Here is a 15,453-nt window from a genome sequence, read left to right on the forward strand (position 1 = left end):
TGTCTTCTTGACTTCTTACATTTGTACTTCTGTCATCTCTTCACATATTTTTACATTGCTAAGTCTGATGCTACTTAAATGTATTGTATGAACCACTTTATGTATTACTCATACATATGTACACATATACATGTGTATTGTGTCAGTACTAGCAGGATGTTCCACCATGTTAACTGTGATTATTCCTGATAGTGGTATATCACAAGAATTTTCTTTTCTTGATGATTTTAAGGAAACTATTAAATAGTATTTTTTTACTTCAGACCTTATAATTTCTATTCTAGAGGTTTGATTTGAGTCTTTTTTATATAATCTGTGTATCTACTTAACATGTTCAATCTTTCTTCTAGCTTGTTGAATACATGGAATACAGATTTAGTATTTTAAAAATATGCTTGTGTACTAATCATATACTCTGTGTCATTTCAAAGGCAGTTTTGGTTGACTAATATTTGTGCTTATTATATGGTGTTTTTCTTCTTTGCCTTCCTGGTAATTTTTTATTGGATATATGGCAGATATTGTAATTTTTACCTTTTGTGTGATATATGCACATACATATATATTTATATATTTTATATATTACATATATTTGTATATATACATATAAATATGTGTGTGTATAAAATATATATTACATATAATGTATTATATTTATTTATTTATTTATTTATTTATTTTTGCGGTACGCGGGCCTCTCGCTGTTGTGGCCTCTCCCGTTGCGGAGCACAGGCTCTGGACGCGCAGGCTCAGCGGCCATGGCTCACGGGCCCAGCCACTCCGCGGCATGTGGGATCCTCCCAGACCGGGGCACGAACCCGTGTCCCCTGCATCGGCAGGCGGACTCTCAACCACTGCGCCACCGGGGAAGCCCAATGTATTATATTTATATAGTCAAATATATTTTAACTATATAAACTATATACATATTTTGCCTTTTTGTGTGACATATATCACACAAAAAGATAAAAATCACAATATCTGCCATCTATCATATATATATTTCTTTCAGCTTGCTTGGACTTTCTTCTGGAATGTACTTATTAGAAACAGTTTGATCATTTTAGGTCTTGCTTTAACCTTTGTAGGCAGGACTAAGGGAGGTATGGTATTGGTAACTAAAACTACATCAAAGCACATATTGTTGATGCAAGAAATGGCTAGAACAAAAAAGATTATGAGTCAGGAGGGCCTTAAACTCAACTGTCTCCATCATAGAGAAGAATATCAGTTTCATAACAAAAAAAGATCTCAGTTGCCAGCTATGATATTCACAATTGTGGTCAATAGATCCTTTATGTTTCCCACTATTTCCATGGACTCCACACCACTGGCCTACTTCTAGTCTTTGTCAGTCATGGCAAAGGCTACATTCAAGTGGTCTTCATTGGAGGTTGCTCTCTTAGCTCCATGAGCTTCAGATCAGAAAACAGGTGCTTCAAATCAGAGACATTATTCTTCATCCACTTTATGATAGCTGGATTTACACACAAGTTTCTCACTGGGCTGTCAACAAGCCTTGAGTCTTAGAAACATGTCTCATGGGGATGGTATGATCCGTGTCTGCTGTGCATAACACAATTGCAGTAAATTTGGTCAAGATTGGGACTTGGCTCTTATTTTTCTGATTTTGCCAGGTCCAACGGAGGTGTGGAACAAGTCCAGCAACCTAGTTGGCTGCAGCAATCTTTCAGGCATTAATCGTGAATAGAAGCTCCAATAGATTGTTATTAGTTTTCCACAGCTGCTCTGAACAATATAAACATCCTCCTGCACATTCACACCCTCACCTATTTCCATACCTATCTCCTAGTTGCTGAATTTTTCAGTAAACATTTTGCCTAATTCCATTCCTAGGCAGTAGGCAGTTTTCTGAGATGAGTCCTGGTAGCATCTGCAGCTAAAGATTTTATTTGACATTTTGATCATCTACTTTGGCAACATTTCACTCTAGTGACACTGCTTCTGATGCAGATAAAACCAAAGTCATACCACACACTGAATTACTAATTGCTTTATGCTGTTACTCCACCATTTTCCATTGCTTACGTCTTAACTATGTAATCATTGTTCACTGTATTCAAGTAGCATACAACTCTCATATCTTTTTTTGTTTCAATTTTTTAATGTTTTTAATTAATTTTAGACTTAAAGAAAAGTTACAAAAAATGTATGGAGAATCTCTGTACAGCCTTCACCCAGCTTGTTAAATCTTGCATACCCATGGTATAATCATCAAAACTAAGAAATAACATTGGTACATTATTATTAATCTACAACTTTATTCAAATACATCATATTTATTAAACAACTTTTTTGAGTTTCATAATTCCTTTTTTTCTCATGCATTTTTGGTGTACTGAAGGATTCACTGATACATATTTAAGGACTTCTGATTGATTGATAACAATATAAGATTTCTGAAATTCCCTCTCTCTTTCCCCTTCGAAGTTTCTCTCTTTCATCTCCCATTTGGCCTAAATTCTGTCTAGGCCTGGACACATCTGTCACCTTGCAACTTCTCTTTATTGTTCTCCAAATTTTCACCTATTGTTTCCTGAATACTAGATTATCCTTTTTTATATTTTCCCCTTTAATTAGTTAGAACAAATCTTAAATGATGTCAGAAGAAAGAGTATGGGAGGTAAACTATTCTTTAATGTCTGAAAACTACAGTTATTTCTAGCTTCACATTTGAATTATAATTTGGCTGGGTATAGAATTCTAATTTGATATTTATTTCTCACAGAACATTGAAGTTTTGTTTTCCTTCTCCCAATATCTGTTGTTGAAGATGATGACACCCTGATTCTCATTAAGAAACCTGTTTTTCTTTCTGGAGGTTAAAAAAATTTTTTTTACTCTGCATTTCTAAAGTTGATAATAATATGTCCAGATCTGGTTCTTTTTTATTAGTTGTGCTGGACACTTTCAATTTAAAGGCTTTTGCCCTTTGGCTATGAGAAATTCTCTGCTAATTTTTTAAAATAATTTCTTCTTATTCCTACCATTATTACTTTTTGGAATTCATAATAGCATGAGTATAGAATTCCTGGATTAATCCTCTACATCTTTAAAATATTTTTCTCATATTTTATGATTTCTGCTTTTGTTCAACTGCTTGACTATTGCAGAAGTCAAACCCATCTACACGATTTTTTATTTTTGTAATCAGAGTTTTAGTCCCTAAAGTGTCTTCCTTTTTCTCTGATTCCTTTACTTTTAATAGCATTGTGCCCTTTTTCTTTATGATTGTAATAACTTCTTAAGTCTTCCTGATTATATTACTTAGAGCTTAAAACAAAATCTTGTATTCATTGAGTTACCTCTGTTTCCTCTGAAATTTCATTTTGTAGAATTTCATCAAACGTCTGGTGATGCTTAGTAGAATATTCATATTTAAGAATGAAATGAGAGAAAATCTGCTTGCCTACTAGCAGACTTCACGACATGGGGAGTTGTCAATGAGTCAGCCACTGGGTCCCCCACAGCCCAGAATAGTAATGCCTCTGCTCTATGAGCTCCAGATCCACACCAGCTGCCCTAGTTTCCACAGGGAGTTTGCTTACTTTCTTTAAGTGGAACATTTCTTTTGTTCTTATTGGTTTTTTCCCCTGGGAATTAAACATCTGGCTGCTGCAGTTTTGTGCAGAAAAGTGGGAGTAGAAGTGGGAATTCAATTGTTATGTTTATTTACTTTCCATTAGGCCTCATGATTTCAACCCCTTGCTCAGTTTCACCCTCATCTGTACTTTGCCCTGTCAAATCCGAAGTTTCTTTGAAGTTTTGCTGGGTTTATGGGTTGCCCCTTTGGCTGCAAGATCTAAGCAGGGATCTTTGTCCTACTTCATGAATTGCCAGTCATCTATCTGCTTTCCATTTTACAGAATGTGTGGAAATTTTTTATCCACTCATAGACTTGCCTCCCATTTTGTTTTTATAACTTACGGGTTTATGACCTTAAAATTTTATATGGTATTATCTTAATTGGATCTTGGAGGGCAAAAAGATCATTGTGTGCAAGAAATCAACAAATCAACCACCTTGATACAAAAGTCATTGATAATTTTCAAAAAAATTATCCCTACTACACTAAGGTGAAGAGACTGAGCATAAAGGAAGATAAAAGGGGGACCCTTCAGGAATATTTGGTAATACAATGAAGGAGTGATAAGAGTTCAGTGTTAGAGTGCAATGAGCATAAACAGGAAGGGATAGATTCCAGACATTTGGGAGATAGAATAGATAGGACTTACTGACAGAGTAGATGGAGTGTATTAGTTTGCTGTTGCTGCCATAACAAATTACCAGAAATTTGGCAGTTAACACAACATCCATTTATTATCTCACAGTTCTGATGGTCAGAAGTCCAGGGGGCTCAGCTGGGTTCAAGGGGCTCAGCTGGGTTCTTTGCTTCCAGTCTCACAAAGGCTGAAATCAAGCTGTTGGCAGGGCTGGAGGCTCTGAGAGAGAATTGTTTCCAGGCTTATTCGGGTTGTTCACTGAATTCAATTCCACGTGGTTGTAGGACTAAGATCCCTGTTTTTTCTTACTGGCTGTCATCTAGGGGTATCTCTGAGGCCCAGCCTCCCTCTGGTCCCTCCACATTGCCTCCTGCATCTGAGATCCAGCAACAGCACATTGTATTCTCAAGCTGCCTCATCGCTCTGACTGACTCTTCTGCCCTCCTCTTCCACTTTTAAGGTTGCGTGTGATTACATTTGTTTCACCTTCTCCCCATTTTAAAATTAGCTGATTATTAACCTTAGCTCCATCTGCAAAGTCTCCTCATAGAAGTTCCTAGATTAGTGTTTGACTGAATAACCAAAGGACAGGGGTCTTGGTGTATGGGGTGGGGGGTATCTTTAGAATTTTTCCAACCACTGGGAAGATGACTAAAAGGGGAAAATAGGAGATGACTTCCAACTTTCTAGTTTGGGTAGTGTCCCTTAATTAGTTTCCTCGCTATCTATATTTGAAGCATTTTTCATCTTAAACATATAATCTCAGCATCCCAGCATAAGGAAGACCCAGCCAAATGCATAATTTTAAATCTCACATAGATTACTATCCCTGAATCTTTACCTGCTTTGTTCTTATTAAACTAGGACAATGAAGCTACAATAGAAATCTCTGTAAATAAACAAGCAAACAAACAAAGAGTTTTAAGCTTAGTAGCCAATTCAATAACTTTCCCTCATCTGGGCCCTCTCCTGAGGCTCCTTCGCTTTGTGTAATTAAAGGCCACACCCCAAGCTGAAAGCACCCCCAGAGAAAATTAAGTTGGAAAGGAGAAAATGATATGGGTACCAGATTTTAAATCTTCTAGTATCCCATAAGCTAACAGCCACCAAAGACTACTAGAGTCTCTTACAGCTGTTAGAGAATGATCTACTATCCTTCTCCCTCAAAGGTAAATATTCTACTCCCACCACTGAATCTCCTAACTTCCGTACTTCCGTGGTCTATACTTCTCTTTCTTTCTCTGTTCCACTCCACATAATAACCTAGAGACTATCAAATTCCCTTCCTGGGGTAGACGGGCTGGCAGAATGGAGGATGAAGAAAGGTGCATGAGAACAACAACAACAAAAAAGATGATAGGAACCAATGTTGTATTATTTTTTTTAACATCTTTATTGGAGTATAATTGCTTTACAATGGTGTGTTAGTTTCTGCTTTATAACAAAGTGAATCAGTTATACATATACATATGTCCCCATATCTCTTCCCTCTTGCGTTTCCCTCCCTCCCACCCTCCCTATCCCACTCCTCTAGGTGGTCACAAACCACCTAGCTGATCTCCCTGTGCTATGCGGCTACTTCCCACTAGCTATCTATTTTATGTTTGGTAGTGTATATATGTCCATGCCACTCTCTCACTTTATTATTGATATGTGCTTTCTTTTCTACATAGTTATGTACATTCCATAAAAAAAATAGAAACAAAGACAAAACTAAGTCTTTGGGATGCCTTTGGAATTCAAGAATCTCCATCTTTCTCTCTCTGTGTCTGTGTGTGTGTGTGTGTGTGTGTGTGTGTGTGTGTGTGTAACATTCTGTCCATAGATGTTTTTGTAACCCCAGTAAAGAAACAAAATCTGGTTGACCTTGAGAATGACTGAATAAACTGCTTTCTGTAAACCAGATATTGTATTTGGTAAACATATAAAAAAGGCTTGTGCTTTCTTGAAAAATTGTACCTTTGCTTTTCACAGAGAAAACGTCTATCCAAGAAACCGGCCCCAATGCCATGACACAGCCCTCTGTGTGGACATGAGATTGCTGTCTGCTGGATGTTTTTAACAGGGCTAATTAAGTTCATTCACAAATCCTCTTTATTAAAGAGTTCACACTGAAATATCTCTACACATGCAATAGGACACTATTATTGAAAAGTCTTTGTTTCTAATCACAATACCAGGGTGATAATGAAAGACATTAGAACATGCCCTCACGTGAGTAATGATTAAGAACACTCCCACTATCTGCTCAAGCCCTGCAAGGGGACGTATTTGGATAGCAGCGCTCCATCACCACAGATCCTAGAATGTTTTTTTGTAAAAGTCCAGTGTCCAGATATCATATTCTGAAGTCTTTTTTTTGTTCATGCTATTCAGAGTATAAATGCAAACAGATTATGTGATGGAGCCTTCCTTTGAACATCCCTTCTGTTTATATTACCAACTAATTTATCAGAATAAAAATCAATCCTTTAGGCGTTTGAGCCAACCCTTGTATTATTATTATTTTTAAAAGTGCTATGTATAGGCTATGTTAGAATACTCATCTTGGGAGACCTGTTGTTGAAAAAATAGTACGCTAGATTACATGAATATATTGCCGCTAGATTACATGAATATATTGCAAAGCCATTTCTGGAAAAATTCAGAGTGGAAAAGTAAGATATATTTTACTTGGAATCTGTTATTTTATTTTACATACCTACTTTAAAGTGTTCTTTTCCTCAACTTCTGAATAGAGAAATTTTGTTTGGTACCTAAGAGTTTCAGACCAGGCATTTCCTCATGTTTTCTGTGAAGTCAATTTAAAAGTACATTAGCAGTGCATGTGGATTTAGTCAGGGACTCAGGATGTGAAATTTTGAACATATTTCTCCAAAGGTGAACTCTTCAAATTATGACTATGAAAGTAATTTATTCCAGCCAAACACACTTCCACATATTGTTAACAGTGCTATGTGCTTCAATTCATTTAACTGCTTTTTAATTCAGTAGTTATTCAGATTTAATAGAGCCATTTCTTCATCATTTTGCATTTAGTGATAAATGGTGCCAGAATTTATGATAAATTAAACTGCAAAGGACCATGTTAAAATTATCTTAAGGGTTTCACATAAAAGGAATCCGCACCTATTTTGTTCAGAACAGCCACCTGAAAGTTCACGTGGTGAAAAGAGCTCCTTACTGGGCATAAACTATGAGATCTATTTGAAAGTTAAGTTTTAATTATACTTTTCCCTCACCCCTTACCATTGGCAGTGGCCATCCAGCTGGGGGACTGACAACGTGGATGCTTTAAACTAGGGGTTCTTTCTTGTTTTAATATTGATTTAACAAGTGGAAGAACATTCAGGTTGGAGCTTTGATGAATATCCTTACACAACAAAAGCTACCAGATACAGGGGGCAACTTTTTAAAAGTTTGGAGAAGAGATGAGGCATCAAGGGGCTATGGGAGAGATAAATTGGGCAGGGCCAAGTGGTGGGAGAGAGGGGAGTTGTAGTTGGACAGCCCTGCCAATTACTAGCCCTATTATCCTTTCTCCTTCCTACTAAATGTACTGGCTTAACAGCTACCACAAAGGGAGATGAGGGGCTGAATTCACGGGGCTTCTTCCTTTCCCTCTTCTCATACCACATTTTGAAAATGAAAAAAGAAAAATGTGATTCCTTGACTAAAGTATCAGAAATGGTTTGCAGCCATTATCTCTACCATTTTCCAGACGTGTTAAAATGTATAAATTAGCTTAATTAGGTTTTTTCTCTCTGCTCATCTATACTTCCAGACAGGCAAGCTGGGCTGGTTAGTCAGGACAGAGATCAGGAGAAAACTATGCAAATGGAAAATTCTGTCCTTAAGGTTAACTACCTCTAGGTCACTCTTGACAACTAATGAGAGACCAGGGAGAACCTGCTCTCAAATACATTCATTTGCACTGGAAGATATGTTTTGGCTCCCAAAACAATCATGAATAAGATACATGTGTCCATAACTCTGTAGGCAAAACATTAGTAAGGGAGCAAGGGGTGCCACATGCCTTTTTATTCGTTTGTGAAAAGAAAATTTTGACTGTTCACATTTGAGTTTTCTGAGTTAGAATTTGCCTATTACTTCATGATTGTTTATTTGCTATCATTCGATTTATCCATATAGAGCGCCATTTATTGAGAACCTGTTATGAGAGGTGCTTGTCATAAGAAGATGAAAGACAAGGTCTCTTCAGCAGAGAAGCACCTAGTCTCCTATGTAATAATAAAGGCATTGAAGGAAATTTTCCTCTCATCAAGCAGCTGTAAGCTGGGTTAGTGTTGAGCTACTGAAAATAGCTTAAAGGAAAATGGCTTAAAGGAAAGTCTAAATACTTTTGAAAAGCAACCCAAATTCACTAGTCTTACCCCATACTTGTACTCAGACCCTTTTCTTAGCATCAGAATTTGTGTGTACATTTGTGTGTACATCTTTGGGCATATTCATCTCTATGTATTGCTCTCTATATAGCTTTAGCGGTAATTATTAAGTGCTAGTGTTGTACCAGGCAATATGCTAAGCTGTTTATATACCTCATTCTATTTGAAAAAAGAAAAAAGAATGATGGGTTAGGAATCTGGATGCTCTGATCACAAAACTAGAAGTAAATCACTTCACATTTCTATTTTATCTTCAAAATGAGGGAGCTCCCTCTAAGGCCCTTTGTAGCTGTAACAATTCTATAAAACTGTGATTCCTATGCCTTCCTAAATGTTTCAAGAGAGTAAGATTAACACCTATTTTGGTTAACTATCTAACACTCTCTATTCTGTGGATACCTGTTTAGAGGAGGGATTGAATAACAGACCACTTAAAGAAATAAACTTCATTTTTAACAGATGAATTAAGTTTGGGGACTACAAACATACTAGTTCTTTATTAGAAGTATAAAGTTATATGTGTGTAAAAATTTTTTCGCAGATACAAACATTTTTGATTTCTTAATAATTCCCAAAAGGTTTTTCTTTAGCTACAAATGTTTAATGGATGAATATTTGGCCTTTAATAGTATGATTTTGAACTCCTAAAAATATTAGTACAATTTTTAACTATAATGAAAATGCCGATTTTAGGAACATCCATATACATACTTAACCTGAAAATAGAACAGTGAGGATTTCTACTCATTAAATTGCCATTGCACTGTCCAGAGCCACTTGTCCACATTCTTGTTGTGTCTGCTGCTTGTTATATTTTTCTGGGCTGTTTATTCCACAAAGGGCAATTGCAAAAGAGTTGGAAGCACTTTTTAGTGCCAGGCCATTCTCTAGCTTAGGTTCATGCCCCTTGGTTCTCATATTTAACAGAAGCTCAGATAGCCTGCAGCATCTGTCCTTTTGGCTCCCTTCAGGACTGTGTGCATTTCTTTGTCATATTGTCATTTCTCAAACCACAGAATTTCTTTAAATAGCAGGCCTGTCCCAGTAGAATTAGGGGAACTATAATTCTGCAATTTGAAGAATATTCCACTTCAAAGTGCATTGTTCTAATTAAATATTTGAGACATACGTTTTATTGTGTTTCACTGTTATGAGGAAGTAGAGTACGACCATGTTTCTGCAAGGAAATAAAAAAGGAAATATCAATTGTTTCTTTCTGTCCTTATTTGGTTAGTGTGATCAATTTCATTGGTTGAGTAATAATACTATCCCTCCCCCCAAATAATCAAAACACAAAGCAGCAAAATTGGCCACTTCATAAAAGGTAAAAAAAAAAAAAAAAACCTGAAAAATTCACCTACTTATTCCAAGAAGTGGTATTACAGGTATTTTAAAATAGGGTTGTGTTGACATATTCCAAATAACTAATCAGTACATACATACATACAGGCATGTCCATAAATAAATAAAGAAACCACAGTTTATGGCTGTCATTTAGAGCAAAAGAGAGAAATTTCAGAAACATGAAATTCACCTTCATTTCGTCATCTGTTGCTAGGTTTAGAAAAGTTATCTGTAAAGATAATGATTCTAGAAGAGTTTCATTAGTATTACATAGTGTTTTTTGACTTAAGGAAAATCTGACTCCATACTAGATGTTTAGACTTTAAAAATCAGTAACCTGTTTTCAACTTTATTATTTACACACATGCCCAAAAATATCTATAGAGGATTAAACAATGTTTCACTCTTCATCTGAAGGCTGTGAAGAAGTATAATCAGATCTGAAGACTGTTCCTTTTTCTGTAAGAACATTTGTAAATGGAGAATTCTTTTGAGATTCTTCTTGTTCAGTCTCAGTGATTTTTGTTCTTTCTTTCACAATGAATTGCAAAATGCCATTTAACTTCAAGGTTTCTAATCGTCCAACTGTACTGTACTCACCATTTTATTGACTGCCTTTCCATGGTTTTTTGTTTCACCAGCAAGATTCTCACCTTGCTGCACATTCTTTCAACTTGGTCATCAATATGTAAAGTCGAGAAATCCTTCTAAGTCTGGATGCTTACAGCAGCATCCCACTTATCACTTCTTTCCATCCTTGGAGGGAAGCTCTATCTGAACTGTCTGAAGTAGCTGTTGATGGTGTCTTTACTGCTGTTACATGGAAGCCTTTTTTGAATACTGTCATTGAAAACTTCCTGAATCTCAGTGAAGTATTGTCAGGTTGGGTCAGCGATGTTTATATTTCTCTGCCTCAGCATCTCTCTCTCCCTGCCCACTTCTGTCCTCTAGTTTTCCCATCCTTTTAAATTTGTGACAATGAAGTTGTTGATAACATTTCTACAGTTAGGCTCACAGGATGTATTTTAATAAATCTGAGAATGTTTTGGTTTGGATTCTACATTCTAACTTACGTAAATTACTGTTGCTTTTGACCACCATCATCATTCAATATATCATATTTATTTCATTTGAACACTTATACATGTTTATAATGTGTATAAACATTTAGATATATTTTTAAATATACATATGTTTCCCCTACAGTGTGTGTGTATATATATGTATATGCATATATGTGTGGTTTACATGTGTGTATATATGTGTATATGGACGGATATATATGTGTGTGTATAAATATGTATACATTTCTTCCCTCATACTTAACATTAGTTAATCACCTCTACTAAATATCAAGAAAGTGCTTCAGTACACCAGAAACTAACACAATATTGTAACACAACTATACTTAAAAAAAAAAAAGGTTTACACCAAAAGAAAGTGCTTCAGAAAGCAAGGATTAAGAAATATATACTATATGACAACTTTTAACAAGTTGCCAGAATAGGAAACAGAGCAGCAGCAGGGGCAGCTGGGCAGGTGTGGTCCAGGGCATGGGAGGGGGTCCACTGCAGCCATCCAGCCTGGTCCTGAGATGTGGAGCTCTCCAGCTAAGAAACTGGGCATTTTAGTTATGTTAGCCCTCAGGTTTGTGCAGATGATATGTTCTTAGTCTCATTTTGATTATTAATAACAATACTAATAAAAAATATTTGTTCGGTTTACAAAAACAGGAGAAATATATAGTATATGAAATAAATCTATACAATACACAAATTAATATGTATACATATATTTGTGTATTCTATTATGTGTATGCTTTATATCTATTATAGGTAATATATATTTAAATATATAAATGTATAAAAATAATGTGAAATGAAGGAATTCAGGACTTTACTCTCTCTAGCTAGAATTTTAATCTCTACCAATCCAATCATATATTTCAACACATTTGTATAACTTCTACAAATTTCTTAACATGTTTTCATAGATCCCAACAGAGCCAAATCAGGCTTGCACTATCACCCCAAAGAGTCATAGAACACAGCCACATTATTTTACCCTTTAGCTGAGTTTTGGCTTTATTGTTTAAATAACCATGAAACAAAGAGACTCATTCCTGTTGCAGCTTTCATTCAACAATTACGTTTAATAAGAAGATGGTGGGGAATAGAAACAGTAAATAGAAGCTCAATAAGGAGAAGAAAATGCATTGAGATTTTCTTGGAAATGGCTTCCATATAAAATAAGCCTTCACATTCACAGAAAGATAGACAAGATGAAAGGGCAGAGGGCTATGTACCAGATGAAGGAACAAGATAAAACCCCAGAAAAACAACTAAATGAAATGGAGATAGGCAACCTTCCAGAAAAAGAATTCATAATAATGATAGTGAAGATGATCCAGGACCTCGGAAAAAGAATGGAGACAAAGATCAAGAAGATGCAAGAAATGTTTAACAAAGACCTAGAAGAATTAAAGACCAAACAAGCAGAGATGAACAGTACAATAACTGAAATGAAAACTACACTAGAAGGAATCAATAGCAGAATAACTGAGGCAGAAGAACAGATAAGTGACCTGGAAGACAGAATGGTGGAATTCACTGCTGCAGAACAGAATAAAGAAAAAAGACTGAAAAGAAATGAAGACAGCCTAAGAGACCTCTGGGACAACATTAAATGCAACAACATTCACTATATAGGGGTCCCAGAAGGAGAAGAGAGAGAGAGAAAGGACCCGAGAAAATATTTGAGGAGATTATAGTCGAAAACTTCCCTAACATGGGAAAGGAAATAGCCACCCAAGTCCAGGAAGCACAGCGAGTCCCATACAGGATAAACCCAAGGAGAAACATGCTGAAACACATAGTAAACAAATTGGCAAAAATTAAAGACAAAGAAAAATTATTGAAAACAGCAAGGGAAAAACGAAAAATAGCGTACAAGGGAACTCCCATAAGGTTAACAGCTGATTTCTAAGCAGAAACTCTACAAGCCAGAAGAGAGTGGCATGACATATTTAAAGTGATGAAAGGGAAGAAGCTACAATCAAGATTACTCTACCCAGCAAGGATCTCATTCAGATTTGATGGAGAAATCAAAGCTTTACAGACAAGCAAAAGCTAAGAGAATTCAGCACCAGCAAACCAGCTCTACAACAATGCTAAAGGAACTTCTCTAAGTGGGAGACACAAGAGAAGAAAAGGATCTACAAAAGCAAACCCAAAGCAATTAAGAAAATGGTAATAGGAACATACATATCGATAATTACCTTAAATGTGAATGGATTAAATGCTCCAACCAAAAGACAGAGGCTTGCTGAATGGATACAAAAACAAGACCCATATATATGCTGTCTACGAGAGACCCACTTCAGACCTAGGGACACATACAGACTGAAAGTGAGGGGATGGAAAAAAATATTCCATGCACATGGAAATCAAAAGAAGGCTGGATCAGATAAAATAGACTTTAAAATAAAGAATGTTACAAGAGACAAGGAAGGACACTACATAATGATCAAGGGATCAATCCAAGAAGAAGATATAACAATTATAAATGTATATACACCCAACATAGGAGCACCTCAATACATAAGCCAACTGCTAACAGCTAAAAAAGAGGAAATTGACAGTAACACAATAATCGTGGGGGACTTAAACACCTCACTTACACCAATGGACAGATCATCCAAAATGAAAATAAATAAGGAAACAGAAGCTTTAAATGACACAATAGACCAGATAGATTTAATTGATATTTATAGGACATTCCATCCAAAAACTGCAGATTACACTTTCTTCTCAAGTGCACACGGAACATTCCCCAGGATAGATCACACGTTGGGTCACAAATTAAGGCTCAGTAAATTTAAGAAAACTGAAATCATATCAAGCATCTTTTCTGACCACAACACTATGAGATTGGAAATCAGTTACATGAAAAAACGTAAAAAACACAAACACATTTAAGCTAAACAGTACATTGCTAAATAACCAAGAGATCACTGAAGAAATCAAAGAGGAAATAAAAAAATACCTAGAGACAAATGACAATGAAAACACAACGATCCAAAACCTATGGGATGCAGCAAAAGCAGTTCTAAGAGGGAAGTTTATAGCAATACACTCCTACCTCAACAAACAAGAAACTTCTCAAATAAACAATCTAACCTTACACCTAAAGGAACTAGAGAAAGAAAAACAAACAAAACCCAAAGTTAGTAGAAGGAAAGGAATCATAAAGATTAGAGCAGAAATAAATGAAAGAGAAGCAGAGATCAATAAAACTAAAAGCTGGTTCTTTGAGAAGATAAACAAAAGTGATAAATCATTAGCCCGACTCATCAAGAAAAAGAGGGAGAGGACTCAAATCACTAAAATTAGAAATGAAAAAGGAGAAGTAACAACAGACACTGCAGAAATACAAAGCATCCTAAGAGACTACTACAAGCAACTCTATGCCAATAAAATGGACAACCTGGAAGAAATGGACAAATTCTTAGAAAGGTAAAACCTTCCAAGACTGAACCAGGAAGAAATAGAAAATATGAACAGACCAATCACAAGTAATGAAATTGAAACTGTGATCAAAAATCTTCCAACAAACAAAAGTCCAGGACCAGATGGCTTCACAGGTGAATTCTATCAAACATTTAAAGAGCTAACACCCATCCTTCTCAAACTCTTCCAAAAAATTGCAGAGGAAGGAACACTCCCAAACTCATTCTATGAGGCCACCATCACCCTGATACCAAAACCAGACGAAGATACTACAAAAAAAGACAAATACAGAACAATATCACTGATGAATATAAATTTAAAAATCATCAACAAAATACTAGCAAACAGAATCCAACAACACATTAAAAGGATCATACACCATGATCAAGTGGGGTGTATCCCAGGGATGCAAGGATTCTTCAATGTTCACAAATCAATCAATGTGATACATCATATTAACAAATTAAAGAATAAAAACCATATGATCATCTCAATTGATGCAGAAAAAGGTTTTGACAAAATTCAACACCCATTTATGATAAAAACCCTCCAGAAAGTGGGCATAGAGGGAACCTACCTCAACATAATAAAGGCCATATATGACAGACCCACAGCAAACATCATTGTCAATGGTGAAAAACTGAAACCATTTCCTCTAAGGTCAGGAACAAGACAAGGATGTCCACTCTCACCACTATTATTCAACATAGTTTTGGAAGTCCTAGCCATGGCAATCAGAGAAGAAAAAGAAATAAAAGGAATCCAAACTGGAAAAGAAGAAGTAAAACTGTCACTGCTTGCAAATGACATGATACTATATATAGAGAATCCTAAAGATTCCACCAGAAAACTACTAGAGCTCATCAATGAATTTGGTAAAGTTGCAGGATACAAAATTAATGCACAGAAATCTCTTGCATTCCTATATACTAATGATGAAAAATATGAAAC

The sequence above is a fragment of the Pseudorca crassidens genome, chromosome 6, assembly GCF_039906515.1.
Source record: "Pseudorca crassidens isolate mPseCra1 chromosome 6, mPseCra1.hap1, whole genome shotgun sequence".
Taxonomy (NCBI): domain Eukaryota; kingdom Metazoa; phylum Chordata; class Mammalia; order Artiodactyla; family Delphinidae; genus Pseudorca; species Pseudorca crassidens.